At 37.9% G+C, this 14,865-nt stretch overlaps 1 long non-coding RNA gene across 1 annotated transcript; it reads left to right on the forward strand.

The window, feature by feature from the left end:
- The first annotated feature begins 1,523 nt into the window (after positions 1-1,523).
- Positions 1,524-12,821, forward strand: LOC118157562. Its single transcript, XR_004746672.1, has 4 exons — positions 1,524-1,618; positions 1,696-1,812; positions 8,643-8,717; positions 11,260-12,821. It is a non-coding gene; the product is annotated as an uncharacterized LOC118157562 (long non-coding RNA).
- The last annotated feature ends 2,044 nt before the right edge of the window (positions 12,822-14,865 follow it).

Raw genomic sequence — 14,865 nt, forward strand, 5'->3', positions numbered from 1 at the left:
ACGATCAGCACCTGTTAACAGGGCAAGTTCACTAAAGAAAAGCTGCTAGTCTATTAAACGTCAATAAAAGCAGTTCACGCTGTATTGCTAAATCATAAACATGTTTGCAATAAAATGCAATATCTGCATAGATCTGTCATCTGAAGGATACAACTGGAAATGTCTGTACCTCACCCCTCTGTGCAAAATTACTATGTGTTATCAGTGAATTCAGAAGTCATCACTTACAAAACCAGCAAGTATCTGCAGAGTCAGCTATTGGAAATGCATGCAGGCAGGAATTCAAAGGTGGAACTTCTGTTTATTTTAAACATCACACCCAGTCCCAGACCGAACATTAGCTTTTTTTTTTTTTCTATTATTATTTATTATTATTATTATTATTATTTTCTTATTCACTCCCAGTTGTTATTTTTTTGTGTATATTCAGCTCTACAGTTTCAGTGCCTTGGATATACTTGCTCAACTCTCCTCTTGATCCAGTGCTCTTCAGAGAATGATTTTAATTATACTATGATAGTTAAGGTGTATGGCATTTCCTGAAGATTAAATAGGTGTCTGAAAAAAGTTTGTATCTCTTAGTTACACCCTAACTGGGAGGTGTAATTCAACATTATTTGTCAAAAATACCCTATGTTTGTTGAATTTCTCTTACAAAAGCAAAATAAAACCTAGCTAAAGTACAATTTTCTAGTAGAGGGTGAATGTTATTGCTGTTTTCTCATCTTTTAATTTTGAGGCACAACATGCATGTCATGTTGATTGTGGCTTCTGAGTGTGGTAAGCTCCCTGAGATTCTCTTCTTACTGTCCAAGGCTGGGGATAGTAAGAAGACTGTGAGTGTATGGATCTGTTATAGGACACTGTGGCTCTAATTAGCAACATGAGACAGATGGAGGTTGGGGTGGGTGGAATAGAATCCAAAATGGATAACTACATGCACTTACCTGTGCTATCTGGATTTTGGGGAAAGTGAAAGTCTTAACTGAAATTTAAATTAGGTGTTGCAGATTGCCCATTCAAGTAGAATTTTCAGACTCTAGATAGTACTGAAATTTGTGTCTCAAATAGATGGAACTTTGGTGGAGTTGCCCTTATTTTACAGCAAGACTGAATGCTATTTGTGATACGTTGTATACTAATTAGGCAACATTTGAAAATATATATCTTTAGGGTGTATAGACAAATTACCTTAAAAAGAAAAAAAAAGTAGAACACTCACCTAGCTTTACTATCTGGCTTTAGATGAGCTTCAGAATATGTAGGTGTAGCATAAATAAATATATGTAAACTCAGTGTTAAAAATGATGATCTGTTTAGTTATGAAACCCAGTCCAGTATTAATGATTGCTGATGAGCTGTCAGTTACCATGCCTTGATTCAGAGGAGGATCTAACATTCTCAAGGCCGCTTGAACCATATTTACTCAGATACTTGCAATACACATCAACTCTAATGCTCTTTAGGCTGATTTCCTCTGGAAATTTTCCAGCCTGTTGTCTGATTGGTTGGAAAGATAAAATCTCAGAGGTAATAATGTTTAAAAGATGCTGTGAAAGTAGTGACTGATGGAAGAGGGAGACATTCTAGGTGACTTGACTGAAGAAAGGGCTTCCAGGTGAGCTCACAGCTTCTTAGAGATTCTGAGTGATGAAAACTTTCTCAGGACTCAAAACATCGCTTTGAAATACAGAGCATGAAAGATTGCAGCTGCCTACCTTGTCTACTTGTCAAGCTGAAGCAGTTCCTTTGCTCACTCTCATCTGGATACAATGTCTTCAAACGACAGTGCAACCACCTTCTAAATAGCAGGTGGGCTACACAGCTGGGCAACAACTGCTGTTGTATAACTTGGGAGCTTTTGAAATATGTAAGGTGGGTGTAGTGGTGGTGAGAGAGATGAGTCTGCTAGGCTGCTTAAGGTCCTCTCTCCCAATGCGCAGTATGTCTGCAGCTGACTCAAGAGTATTTGGCTCATGAGACTGAGGCACAGGCACATAGGAGACAAGGTGGCATTAATTCCTCTAATTGGGGAAGCATTTGTTTTATCTCACTTTACTGCAAGAGAGAACAAGTCCTGTGGGGTCACACTGCTGCCATTTGCCACAGAAGAGCATTCGGGGCTCTTAACTCCAATTGTGCTCCTGTGGAGTCTCCATTCAGGCTTGTAGTGGAGGGTAAGAGGCCAATTTAACCTGCCATGTGGCATGCAGGAGCTTGCTTTATATAAACTGCTACATACTGATAGCTCTGGTTTCTAACTAACCATGGTAATTCAGAAATTATCAGAGAAATGTAAATAATAATAAAAAATAATAATACAAAAGAATAAAAATGTGTAGTCATTGAGGGCCTTGGGATCCCTAGTACAGGCTGGAGAAAGACAGTGGCTCAGACACTGTTTATCATGTAAATCAATTGAATCAAATGAAAATAGGTCTTTAAAAAAAACCTGTGTAGCAGAAATGGAACTTGATGGCTTAAACTTGTACAAACATATTTCAGGGTTCTTTGGAGCTTAAAATACTGATTGCGCTATGAGTTAGGTTGTTGTTGTTGATTTTGTTAACTCTTTGATGTTACTAGCTAACCTAACTCACACAGTCATGGTATTGTTTATTTTCAGGTTTCCACAGCTTCTGACTAGCATTTGTATAAAAAATTATATTCTTCTGTTGATGCTTATTCTCTGGAGGGTTCATTATAGTGGCACCCTGAAATGTCAAAAAAATAAAATAAAAATAATAATAAAAAAATAACAACCAACCAACCAAAAAGCCTCCCTACATCTTGGGCAAACTTTAATCACAGTCACTTATCTTAGTTATGAGAAATTGAATCTTTGTAGAAGCAAAGGAGTCTATTTGTTCCATTCTGTCACCTACCATGCTTCAAACTCAGTACAGAATTCAGTCCCTTTACAGGTGCTTCAGCTGAATTTGATCTGTGTTCTCTCTCTCTCTCTCTCTCTCCCCCTCTACCCCCTTTTTTTTTTCTTTTTCTTTTTTCTTTTTTTTTTTTTTAATTGTGTTTTTTTGAATGGGACTTTTTTTTTTTTTTTTTTTTTTTTTTTTTTCCCCCACCTGCTATTTATAATACAACAGTATTTGCTGTGACATTTAGTTTTTTTAAATGATACAGACAGGTAACCTTGTTCAGATCCATTTCATATATCTGTAATGAAGTTTGTTTCTTAAAATGCCTAGGTTTGCTTTCTTTTATTGTTCAACTGAAACAGCAAATAAAAACCTGCTAATTATGCTTGTCATCCAAGTTATTTTGTTGGTAAAAGAAGGCATTTGATCAGAGCTACAGGTTTCAAGCTATTCAGGTGACTTTCTCCTGTTAAATTAATCAATTTAATGTGCACAATAAAAATAAGTAGATCTGGACCTTTGTTATTTTTTTTTTCAAAAAAATAGATGGTAGATGAGTAGATGAGATTCTGACTCTTGTAAGGACCACTGTTCAGATGCAAAGTAAGTTTTGGAAAAGATAGATGAATCCTGTCACACTCAAATTCCATGTTATAATGCATAAGAAATGACCTTGGTGTCAGTCCTATTAGCTACCTTTAACCTCTCTGACTCTAAGCTGAACACAGAAGGTAAACATGAACTCTCAGATTTAGCCAGCTTGAAATATACACTTGTGTCAGCAGAAAAAAGCTCATTCCAAACATCTGAGGTGTATCAAACATGGGATTGCTGTTCAGTGAACCTTTAACCATGTATTTTTTGCTGGAGTATTTCTTTAGGGATAACTCAGACATTCAAAATAATGAAATAAGTGAGATGTTTCTACACTCGTTATAAAAACTAGCTTGTATAGTTCCCACCAGATTATGTCATAGCTGTTTTTTTTAAAAACAAACAAACAGACAAACCCATGAGGATAGAAATCCTTATTCAATTTTCTGTTTAATGTTTCATTTAGGCAATTTCATTTCATTTAAGAAAATGGGGAAATCCCTGAATAAGGACAGAGCAAACAAATGAAAAGAGGGAAAGCAAATGCTAGGAGTTCTCTGACACATCAGTTTGGACGGGATACAAGAATGATTTGGTTTCTGTTAAGGGGCCTTAAAGGGGCCTTAAAATTTGGGGAAAAAATAAAATTCTTATTGATTTCATGATATTCATGGGTATAGATTGGGTAAGCTTAGAAAATCACAAGGTAAATCCACCTAGAAGAAAACCAGCTTGAAGGAATTCCATGAAGGAATGTAAAAATAATGATTATTTGATGAGACAGACACAAAAATGAAATGATACTCAGATTTTTCTGTTGGTGGTCTTTGTTGTCTGTAATATTCAAAGAATGTTCTTGCTGTCTCCATTTATAATCCACTTTGTGACTATATATATATTGAGTATTTACTTATTTACTCTGTATTGCTATTTTAGTACAAATGATTACTAAATAATGCTATTTAGTGCAAATGATTACTAAATAATGATTTTCTACTTAAGAAATAATCTCCATTGTTGCAGTATCTTCATCTGATAATTAAATATGACTAGAACTGTGCAGCCAGAGAAGAAGACAGGGATATAACAGGGATCAAAATCAATTACTGGGTTGCCTCACTCACAACAAAAGAAAACTATTGATATTAGCATATTTTTCTTACAAATAAATAAATAATTTAAAATGCCTTTAAAGTTAAAATAAAAAGTATATCATGAATTCATTTTTTTCAGATGACACCTAATCAGAGTAAAAGTCAGCCAGAGTAATTGTTTTTAAACAATCACTCTATCCTGATATTGTTTCCACCAATTTATTAAGCATCTCTGAATGCAGATGGGCTTGTGAAATGATGAGGTGAATGTGACTGTGAATTATTGAAGAAATTCTTATTGTCTTCCAAGATAAGTTTATGACTTACCTATACAAGTTTCTTCTACTCAGGAAATTGTGACTGCTGCCAAGATTTGTATACTTTTCTGTCTCCATTTAAATCTCTATTGTTTGTCAGCTTTGCGTGCACACACAATTCTTTCACAGGTTTAATTCATTTTAGTCCAAATGACAAGTATTTTTATAGAGTTTTTTGTCTTTTTGGTATCACTTTCCCTAACAAGGCACACACTGTATAATCAGCCAACTACTCTGTAATTATGTTGCAAAGACTATGTAAATACCTAATTATTTTCATGCAGATCACTTGATAATTATACTACCAGTTACAAAGTAATTCAAAGAATAATTACCATGTAGCTTCCACTTTTTAGATGTGAGGATAAGGCTTTGTTTTAAAGATATAGAGAAGTGCATAATTATCCTGGGGTTACTTTCTACTGAGATTATCGATTATCCTACATTTAAAGTATTATTATATGGCTACTGGGCTCCATATCATGTTATCACAGTATGAAAAAAAAAAAAACAAAAAAAAAACCTTCTTTGCTCTCTGCTTTGTAGCAAGTGTTAGACAATGAAAATGTTAACTGTTTTATACTTTCTTATTAATTGAAATGGATTTTAGACGGGTACCATATGACTTAAGAGTAATGAGGTATCTCACTAAGGATGCTGTCCATCTCTTAGAGTAGACCATAGAGAGAGAGAGGGTGTCACCTGTAGCTCTCAGGACAGAGATAGTCTTCTTCCATTTCCAGTTGTATGAAATAGTCTTTGGGTAAAATATAAAATGAACATTTTGCAGTATATTAAGTAACTCCAGGACTCCCATCTCATTTCTAACCACAAAGATGCAGACTAATGAACTTGTTGCCTTATTGGTTCAGTTAATCTTTTGTTACGTTATGGGAAATTGAACCACTTGAGTTGGAAGGGATAAGAATGTTCTTTTTCTCCTTTTGAGAAGCCTGGTATTTTGTCTGCTAGTTGCAGCCAGTGCAGCTTACTTATAAAACACACTAAAAGAACAGGTCATACAGTGTGATTTATTCCTGTTATACTGCACAAGTAGTCTCCCAGTCATTTTCTAATGTTGAATTTAGAATCGTTACACAATACCACTGAAGTAGCATAGATGGACATGCAGAATCCCACACTAAGCTATCTGGTAGTAGGCAGTAGTTGAGCAAAGGGATGGATCCCACTACATCCTACATAAGATTATGTAGGACCAACTTTATGCATAGGCAAAACAAATGGTAGCCTGGGACAGCATGTTGGAGGAGGGGTTGCAAGTTCATCACCAGCTGGAGAGGATGTCTGGGGAGTCTCATATTAGTGATAGCAGACTCTGACTGCCCAGTACCACCTGAGCTGCTCTTCCAGCAGGATGATCCCAGCTGCAGAACCTAAGTAACACCAGCACTTGAAATTTTACCTCTGCTCTGCATGCTTTCATCCATACAGTCAGTGGCTCCATCTCTGAGGGGCCAAACAAGAAGGAGGGAGCCAATCCCCTCTCTTTTTACTAATCATATGGTAGCACTGTGTTTGCTTGATGGGAAAAGGGCAGTATTGCTCAGCATTGCTCAGCGTGAGTGAACCAGAGAGGGAAGCTTGCTGAGTGGTGGCTAGTGCCTGTGGGAGATTCCCTATGACTTTCACAGCTAAATTTTACTACAAGTTATTTTGTTGATAAAGGATGGCAACACTTGGTATTGTTTACATTGCTGAGAAACCCTGAGTGAACCCTGAAACTATTTTCATTAAAGGGCCGAGCATGTTTTGGTAGCTCTGTTGTTACAACTGTGTTTACATATTATAAATATCTGTAAAAGTCAATGCCACAGGCTTCGAGATCTGTTGCTTCTAGTGTAAGAATGCAGTGGAAACTTCAGATACATAGACATGCAGGATATCTCAAAGAGAATATTGGTAAAAGATGAAACAGCTAACAGTTTTGAATGCAATGAACCTTTTCTCTGCTGCCTGTGCTCCACGTTTTCCTGAGATCTGTTACATTTGATTCTTTTTTTACTCAGGCAAAGAAGCTGAGAAGACCATGCTCCCCTCTTGCTCTTGCCCAATGCAGATGACTCTGGTGGCTGTATAGTAATGCCATCTTGGCTTGGAGGGGGGATTTGCTTTGGGATTCTTCAACATAGATTTTGACTAATGCTCTTTATAAATGAACATGCTGACCTGGCTTTTGTCCAAGGCATGCATCTGTATTAGTTGTTTTGTATGTTGGAAAACAGGAAACAGTCCTTCAGTATATATGTGTATCTATTTTATATCTGTGGATATGTATACATAAAATACATACAAATGTCTATATATATATATATAGTATATCACAGAATCACAGAACTGTAGGGGTTGGAAGGGACCTTGAAAGATCATCGGGTCCAATCCCCCTGCAAAGCAGGTTCCTCAGAGCGGGCTGCCCAGGTAGGCGTCCAGACAGGTCTTGAATATCTCCAGAGAAGGAGACTCCACAACCTCTCTAGGCAGCCTGTTCCAGTGCCCTGTCACTCTCACCGTGAAGAAGTTCTTTCGCACGTCGGTGCAGAACTTCCTGTGTTCTATTTTGCAGCCGTTGCCCCTTGTCCTATCCCCACAAACCATTGAGGTTAGCTACATCCTTCTGTCTCCCACCGCTCAGATATTTGTACACATTGATAAGATCCCCTCTCAGTCTTCTCTTCTCCAGGCTGTACAGACACAGGTCTCTCAGCCTTTCTTCATAGGGAAGATGCTCCAGGCCCTGTATCATCTTTGTGTCACTCCGCTGCACTCTTTCCAGGAAATCCCTGTCTTTTTTGTACCGGGGAGCCCAGAACTGGACACAGTACTCCAGGTGAGGCCTGACCAGGGCAGAGTAGAGGGGATCACCTTCCTTGACCTGCTGGCAACGCTCCTTTTAATGCACGCCAGGATACCATTGGCCCTCTTGGCCACAAGGGCACAATGCTGGCTCATGGTCAACCTGTCATCCACCAGGACCCCCAGGTCCTTCTCCTCAGAGATATATATGCAGAATATATATGCATGTATATATTGTAAAGTGGCTGATCCTAAGAGAAAATATCCCATTGAAAATGGTAGCTTGTTGTAAGACACCTTAGTATCTCATATCTAAGCCACTGAAACTTCTAGACAGCATGTCCTTGGTGCTCCCTGATAACTTTCAACTGGTACGTTTAAAAACGTCCTACTTACTGACACCCTGTAGCTGGTGATATGTTGCATAGGTGACAAAAGATGCCAAGGCAAATCTGAGCTGCCAGGGAGCCCCTTGAACAGGTTGCCAAAATATATTGTTTCATTAAACTGGAGGACAATCAGACCTAAGATATTTTTTTATGTGGTTTCAGTGTTCCAGCTTCTCTTTCTATGGAGACTGGCCAGTACTTCCAGTATAAAATGTACAATGTTCTGTCAGGACCAGGGACATTGTTTTTACTTGGCAAGACAGATCTGGCTTACTGCATTGTTTTAAAAAGCCACTTGGGTTGTTAATTCCATCCTTTTTTAACGTAGCTTCAGCCACCTGGTATAATAAAAGAGGGAGAGTAAGAGTTGGACCTTTCCACACTCATGGGATATTGCTTCTTTTAGAAAAACCGAATACCTGAGACACATCTGTGAGCTGAGCCAATCTGTCCTTTCCTGCATGCCTTTCTAAGTAATATGCACAATGAAAACACAAAGCTGCAGGAATAGCAGGAATCTACCTATTCCCAAGGAACTGTATTGGTCTCTGATTGCTGCAGCTGTTCAAATGATTCAGGTACAGAGAAAGTCTTGACTCACGGTGCTGTTACTGGATCAGCCCAGTCTCCCTAAAGGTGAGTGTCTGCCTTGCTGGGTATGAATTCTCTAGAAGATGTATTATGTACAATATAAGGAAGATAGCACAGGATGTGTGTGGGTGTTACAGATGGCACAGAAGAATGTGTACAGGGCTAGAACACATGGAGTCTTGGGGTTTGCTATACCATATTTAACAGGAGAAAAAAAAAGTCTCTCTGCATGAATGGTCCTGATGCTGCAGCTTTGGCTCCTGAACCCTTGCTCTCCAAAGTGCTTCATCTTCAAAGCTGGAAATGAAGGGAATGTAGTCTTCATCTTTATCAAAATCTGTTTTCAAAACCTATTTTAAAAGCCTAGGTGTTGTAGCAGCATGGTTGTGGATTATTCAAGTGATGTAGCATATGTTCATGGCATTAGTAACTCTCCTGGTGGAATCACAATCTTGTGAGTTACTCTCTTGGTGGAATCACAATCCTGTGATACATATTTTTTATTCACTTGAATCAACTGCTCATATGTTGTATAAAATCAACGGCCTTCCTTAATAAGGAAAAACAAACAAACAAACAAAACCACTACCACCAATAAAAAACATCAGAAAAGTATTCCCCTAACTGTCCCTCTGAAAAGAAAGTACAATTTCCTTGGACAAAAAATATCCACAAAGGCCTTCCAATAGTGTTTAAAACAGTGTTCAAATATTCACAAAATACATCAAAATAAGATTTTTTTTAGGAAAACAAAATGCTTTAAAATGTTACTGCAAAATACAGGACGGAATTCAGTGGCTAAGGTACAGATGTACAGATGTGTAATGCTGATGGGTACCTGAGACATCCGCATGGGGCTGGAAGATATGGCAAATAGAGAAGACTTATAGTTAAGTAAATTTGCCGATGACACCAAACTTGGAGGAGTTGTGGACTCGGAAGAGGGTGGAAAGTCCTTGCAGAGAGATCTGGACAGATTGGAGAGCTGGGTGATCACCAGCCTCATGAAGTTAAACAAAAACAAGTGCCGGGTCCTGCACATGGGATGGGACAACCCTAGCTATGCGTACAGACTGGGCGATGAGACGTTGGAGAGGGATATGGGGGTTGTGGTGGACAGCAAGTTGAATATGAACCAGTAGTGTGCCCTGGCAGCCAGGAGGGTCAACTGTATCCTGGGGTGCATCAAGCACGGCATTGCTAGTCGGTCAAGGGAAGTGATTGTCCCACTCTACTCTGCTCTGGTGCAGCCTCACTTCGAGTACTGTGTGCAGATCTGGTCACCACAGTACAAAAAAGACATTAAACTGTTGGAGAGTGTCCAGAGGAGGGCGATGAAGATGGTGAAGGGCCTAGAGGGGAAGACTTATGAGGAGTGGCTGAGGTCACTGGGCCTGTTCGGCCTGAAGAAGAGGAGGCTGAGGGGGGACCTTATCACAGTCTACAACTTCCTCGCGAGGGGGAGTGGAGAGGCAGGTGACCTATTCTCCATAATCACCAGTGATAGGACCCGTGGGAATGGTGTTAGGCTGAGGCAGGGGAAGTTTAGGCTTGACATCAGGAAGAGGTTCTTCACTGAGAGGGTGGCTGCACACTGGAACAGGCTCCCCAGTAAAGTAGTCACTGCACCAAGCCTGTCTGAATTTAAGAAGTGATTGGACTGTGAACTTAGTCACATGGTCTAAACTTTTGGGCAGCCCTGTGCAGTGCCAGGAGTTGGACTTAATCCTTATGGGTCCCTTCCAACTCAGGATATTCTATGATTCTGTTCTATGATTCTATTCTATAACCCAAAACCTTCTGGAGAGCATTGGGAGTACCTTATTATTATTATTATTATTAAATATTTATTTATTTATTTATTTTGGGGTACATGGCTGTTTTTAGGCCACCTAACTTCACTTCTGGGTTCGGCTGGTATGGACCATTTTACCAATCCATGTCTGGCTGGTGGTATGCTACAAACAGCTTGCAGAAAACTTGCTCTGGTCTTATGCTGTGCAGCCCATCCTTTTCCCTAGACGTTGTGCTCACTAGGATTGCACTCTTGGCTCCAGATTTCATTTTTGCTTAGGTTTCCATCTACACTTTCAGTTCTTCCTTTTGCGAAAATAGACAGACTGCAAGGAGGCATCTGAACTCTTTAAAAACTCTGGTATGAATTTTGGTCACTGGAGAAGTCAGCAAAGTAGCTGGCGGGATGCTGGAATGATATGGGATTTCATCAGTTCTTAACAGAAGCTTGGCTACTGTGTGTGATTTGTGTGTGAAAAGGTTACTCAGGTAACCTTTTACTCAGGTAAGCCTAATCCAGGCTTTCTTTTTATGCACATGTGAGACAAAATGCAATACCAGTACCTCATCTGGAAAGCTTGAGCTCTGCTCCTGACTGTCCAGGGCTTGTAAAAGTGAGCACAAATATTAAGTGACCTAGATATCTGTCTGCTGCTGTGAACTGGAGCTGTCTCTGGGAGTCTGGCAGTGGGAGAAACTGTTCTGCCCTATAATGAATGACTGGGGGCATGATATTTAATCAAACAGGTTAATCAAACACTATAACTATGCATGTTTTTCTTTCAAACTGTAGGAAAGAGTCCAAGGAGTCCAAACAAGTAAATAAAATAAAGCTATCTGGAAGCTCTTCCTGGCCTGATCTAGTCTACCCGGACATGTCTAAGAAGCTCCTGTTCAATACAGAAAATAGATCTGGGCGCTTGTGTCCAAAACATAATCCTTTTGCATATGTTGGGAAATGCTCAAATCCTACCTTACAAGTGAGTAATTATGCTTATTTCTTCTGCTTACAGTTCTATATTTTATGGGTAATTTAGTGGATTCAGGTTTTTGAAAATGAATGCCCTCATTTTTTTTTTTTTTAATTATTATTATTACATCAGTGTTGCATTTTACTAAATAAACATTACAAAGATGCTCAATCTCTCTCTAGTTACTTAGATTCAAAAGAAACCACAAGACTTGCTGAAGAACTGAATATTCAATGGATTTTCCTACTGCTCCTTGTACCAAATACTTCATTTCATCGTTTTCTCTCAGGAGATATACTGTGCGGTTCACTGAAGTCATTCACATTTTATATTGACTCGCACCTTCACAAATTGTATGAAAATTCATGCAGTGTCAGAATTAGACAGTGATCCTTAATGCTTACTCTATAACTACTTTTGGCATTTTATAAATGGATTTAAGATTCTAGAGTAATTCATGTGAAAAACTTATTAAGCTAGTATTTTAAAGATACAAAATTGCTGATAATGTTTTTCTCTCTATAAACACAGGAACATGTATGTGAAGGATCCCCCTACTATTTTAAAATAATGTAAAAGTCTTGAATTATCTGTTAATTCCATTATATTTAATATTGTTGAAAATGTCTATCACATAAATAAGACCCAGTTTGACACTACATTTATTTTCAGTACAAGGATTGTGTTTTAATCTGCTATTACTTCTTTTTCAGGTGACACCCTTTCCTCTGTTTATGAAAGGAAGACTTTAAAGATACTTTTTAAACAACTTTTAAATAATTTGCAATATAGTAAACTACAGGTAATCTTTGCTGTCAAAAAATAAGATTTTAAATAAGTGAAATATGTCTAAAGTCTCTGGAAAAATAGTTTTTCTTTTTAAAAGACAGAATTTTCAGAAATAATTTTCTTATCTGAAAGAAAACTGACTATAATATTAAAGTGTTAGGTGTTTTCAAATTCGGTATGTTTTGTGGAAGCAATATTCAAACAAAAGCCTATAGAAACCTTTAGAATCAAATATTTTCAACCGCAGTATTTGAGAAAAAATGCTAGGGAACTTTCTGTCAGTTCTCTTTCTGGTTAATAATAAATGTTCTTCAAAGTGTTCTACAGTATTTTATTACAAATTAATTCATATTTTGTTCTTTTATTAAAAACAAATTATTTTAACTCATTCTCTGTGGATTTCTCCACTTTGAATTAGTTCCATCCCATTCCTGCATAGCAATCATTAAAAAGGATTATTTAAGTCACAGTTATTTCATACAATGTTGTAGCACATCCTAAACCATTTGGAAAGAGGAGTATCCCATAGTAACACCAGGGAATGTGGAGAGCAACATTTGATATTATAATTGCCAGTGTAATATTTTGACTGAAGTTGTGCATGTCAGGCAGCATCCTTATCAAGGCACAGTCAAGAAATTAATTGATGCTGCCTCTAAGGATATGCAATAGCTGTAGCCTGATCCATTGGGGCTACACAAAGGGGGGAAAGGGAGGAATTCACTGTGTGTGTTTCTGATATATCCCACACCTTTCTGAGCCTGGGCTGTTTGGGGTGGCTCACTGTGTCAGCAACATGCTTTTCTCTTTTGATTGGAGTTTTGATAAGCACAGGTCCTGAAGGAATTTATAATGCTGGCACTACCAATCACCCTCTCCCTCTCTGCCCATAAAACCTAAGAAAGAAGCTGAAAATGTTTAAGAGCTGTTCTTTGTAAATATAATGCTCTAGATTTAAATTAATATATATATATATATTTTCTGAGCCAGCTAACACAAACAATGCAAAATATCAGTATGCTGAGTAGTTCATTTTTGAGAGTCAAATTTGGGAATTAGATGAATGCAGAATATGTGAATAAAACGAACACTTTAGGGGCTGTAGCTTTACATGTATTATTTTAAAGAAAAATTCACTCCTAGAATATAAGCTCATATACCAAGTGCTGGCTACTAATGAATCATTAATGTTGATTTACTTTTTCCTCCCTCTCCTTGAGTCTATATAAAAATGGTTCTGGCCCCTAAATGAAGGCATTGCAAAGTATTATTAATTTTGGGGAGAAGATAAACCTCTTATTTCAAAAGGCCATTATAATTGCTTTCTGAAGAAAAAGGAAAAGCAATACCAGCCAGTTAATGAAAAGCAAAGCAAAAAGCCTTCCATAAGTAACAGTGGACCACCTGAAAGGAAAATGGAGAAGGTTCACATTTTTAACGCATAATTATCAAGGGGGTGTCATTAGAAAAAACTAAAAGGCACAAGAATACTGCATATACTAAGCACAATGTAGTGAACACTAGTCCTCCCTGCCTAGTCTATTGTTTCTATATTTGTCATGATGAATTGAAAAGAAGTTTCTGTGTATGTTGCTATTTCTAAAACTTAAAATGTATTAAAATCAGATAACAGTTACCAGAATAATCATAGTATCAATGTTTCCTATCCTGAACAACCACAGGCCTCTTTTTTTATTCTTTCCCATTGTTCTCCTCATCCTTTTGCTAATCATGTCTTAACATATATCTGAAGCCAGAAGGAAAAAGGGACAGGCACCGAGGACAGAAGGGCTGGACAGAACTAGAAGGTGGGTGTAACTGAGTCACACCATGTGGGAGAAAATCTGCACTGGCTGTAGCCAGTGACACAGGTTAAGTCATGATTGAAACTCTTCAGGTTGGCACAGGTTTGTGGGACAGACACAGAATAATTCTGATGTTGATTGAAATGCCACTGTATTGTTTAAAAAAAGAAATAAAGGCACTGATAGTTTTTCAGAATAAGAGAACACATGTAATGTATCAAATTCTGTGCTGAGACTTTAGTCTTATATTCAGTTTGGAATAAACAGATGGAGATCTTGCTGCTTCTGTAACCTGACATTTTCAGTGCATTTAAGTTTCTTCAGAAAAAAAAAAAAAAAGCACGAACTGCAACAGCTGTCACTTTGCAGAGATCGAGTGATTGAGAACCTCATAGAGCTTTGCCAGATAGATCCTGATGCATCACTGATGCCTTTTCCATTATAACAGATAGTTGCCATCAGAAATGATATACAACCAAGAGGCAACATTTCACATCCTGGATAACTGTGTTTCATTTCAGGGATGTGGCACCAGTTATTTAGTGAATAGAGGCACAGGCAGCCCTTTTCCCCTACCCATGGCTGAACTTCGATTTTTGTAAGACAATTTTAATACTTATCTTTAAGATTATAATTTATCCAAAGGGTGACAGACTGACATGTATTTTAATGCTGTTCATATGAAAATGTATTAATGCAAACTGATATCCTCAAAATGTAACTGAAGCTGTTGCATGTCACCTTAATTGTTTCAGTTAGGCTTTGTATACCCTGCTGTTGTGAAATAACCATGCTGCAAAGCTTTCAAAGAGATGTCTTCAACAATGTATAAAG

This window comes from Oxyura jamaicensis, chromosome 1, assembly GCF_011077185.1.
Source record: "Oxyura jamaicensis isolate SHBP4307 breed ruddy duck chromosome 1, BPBGC_Ojam_1.0, whole genome shotgun sequence".
NCBI classification, from domain to species: Eukaryota; Metazoa; Chordata; class Aves; order Anseriformes; family Anatidae; genus Oxyura; species Oxyura jamaicensis.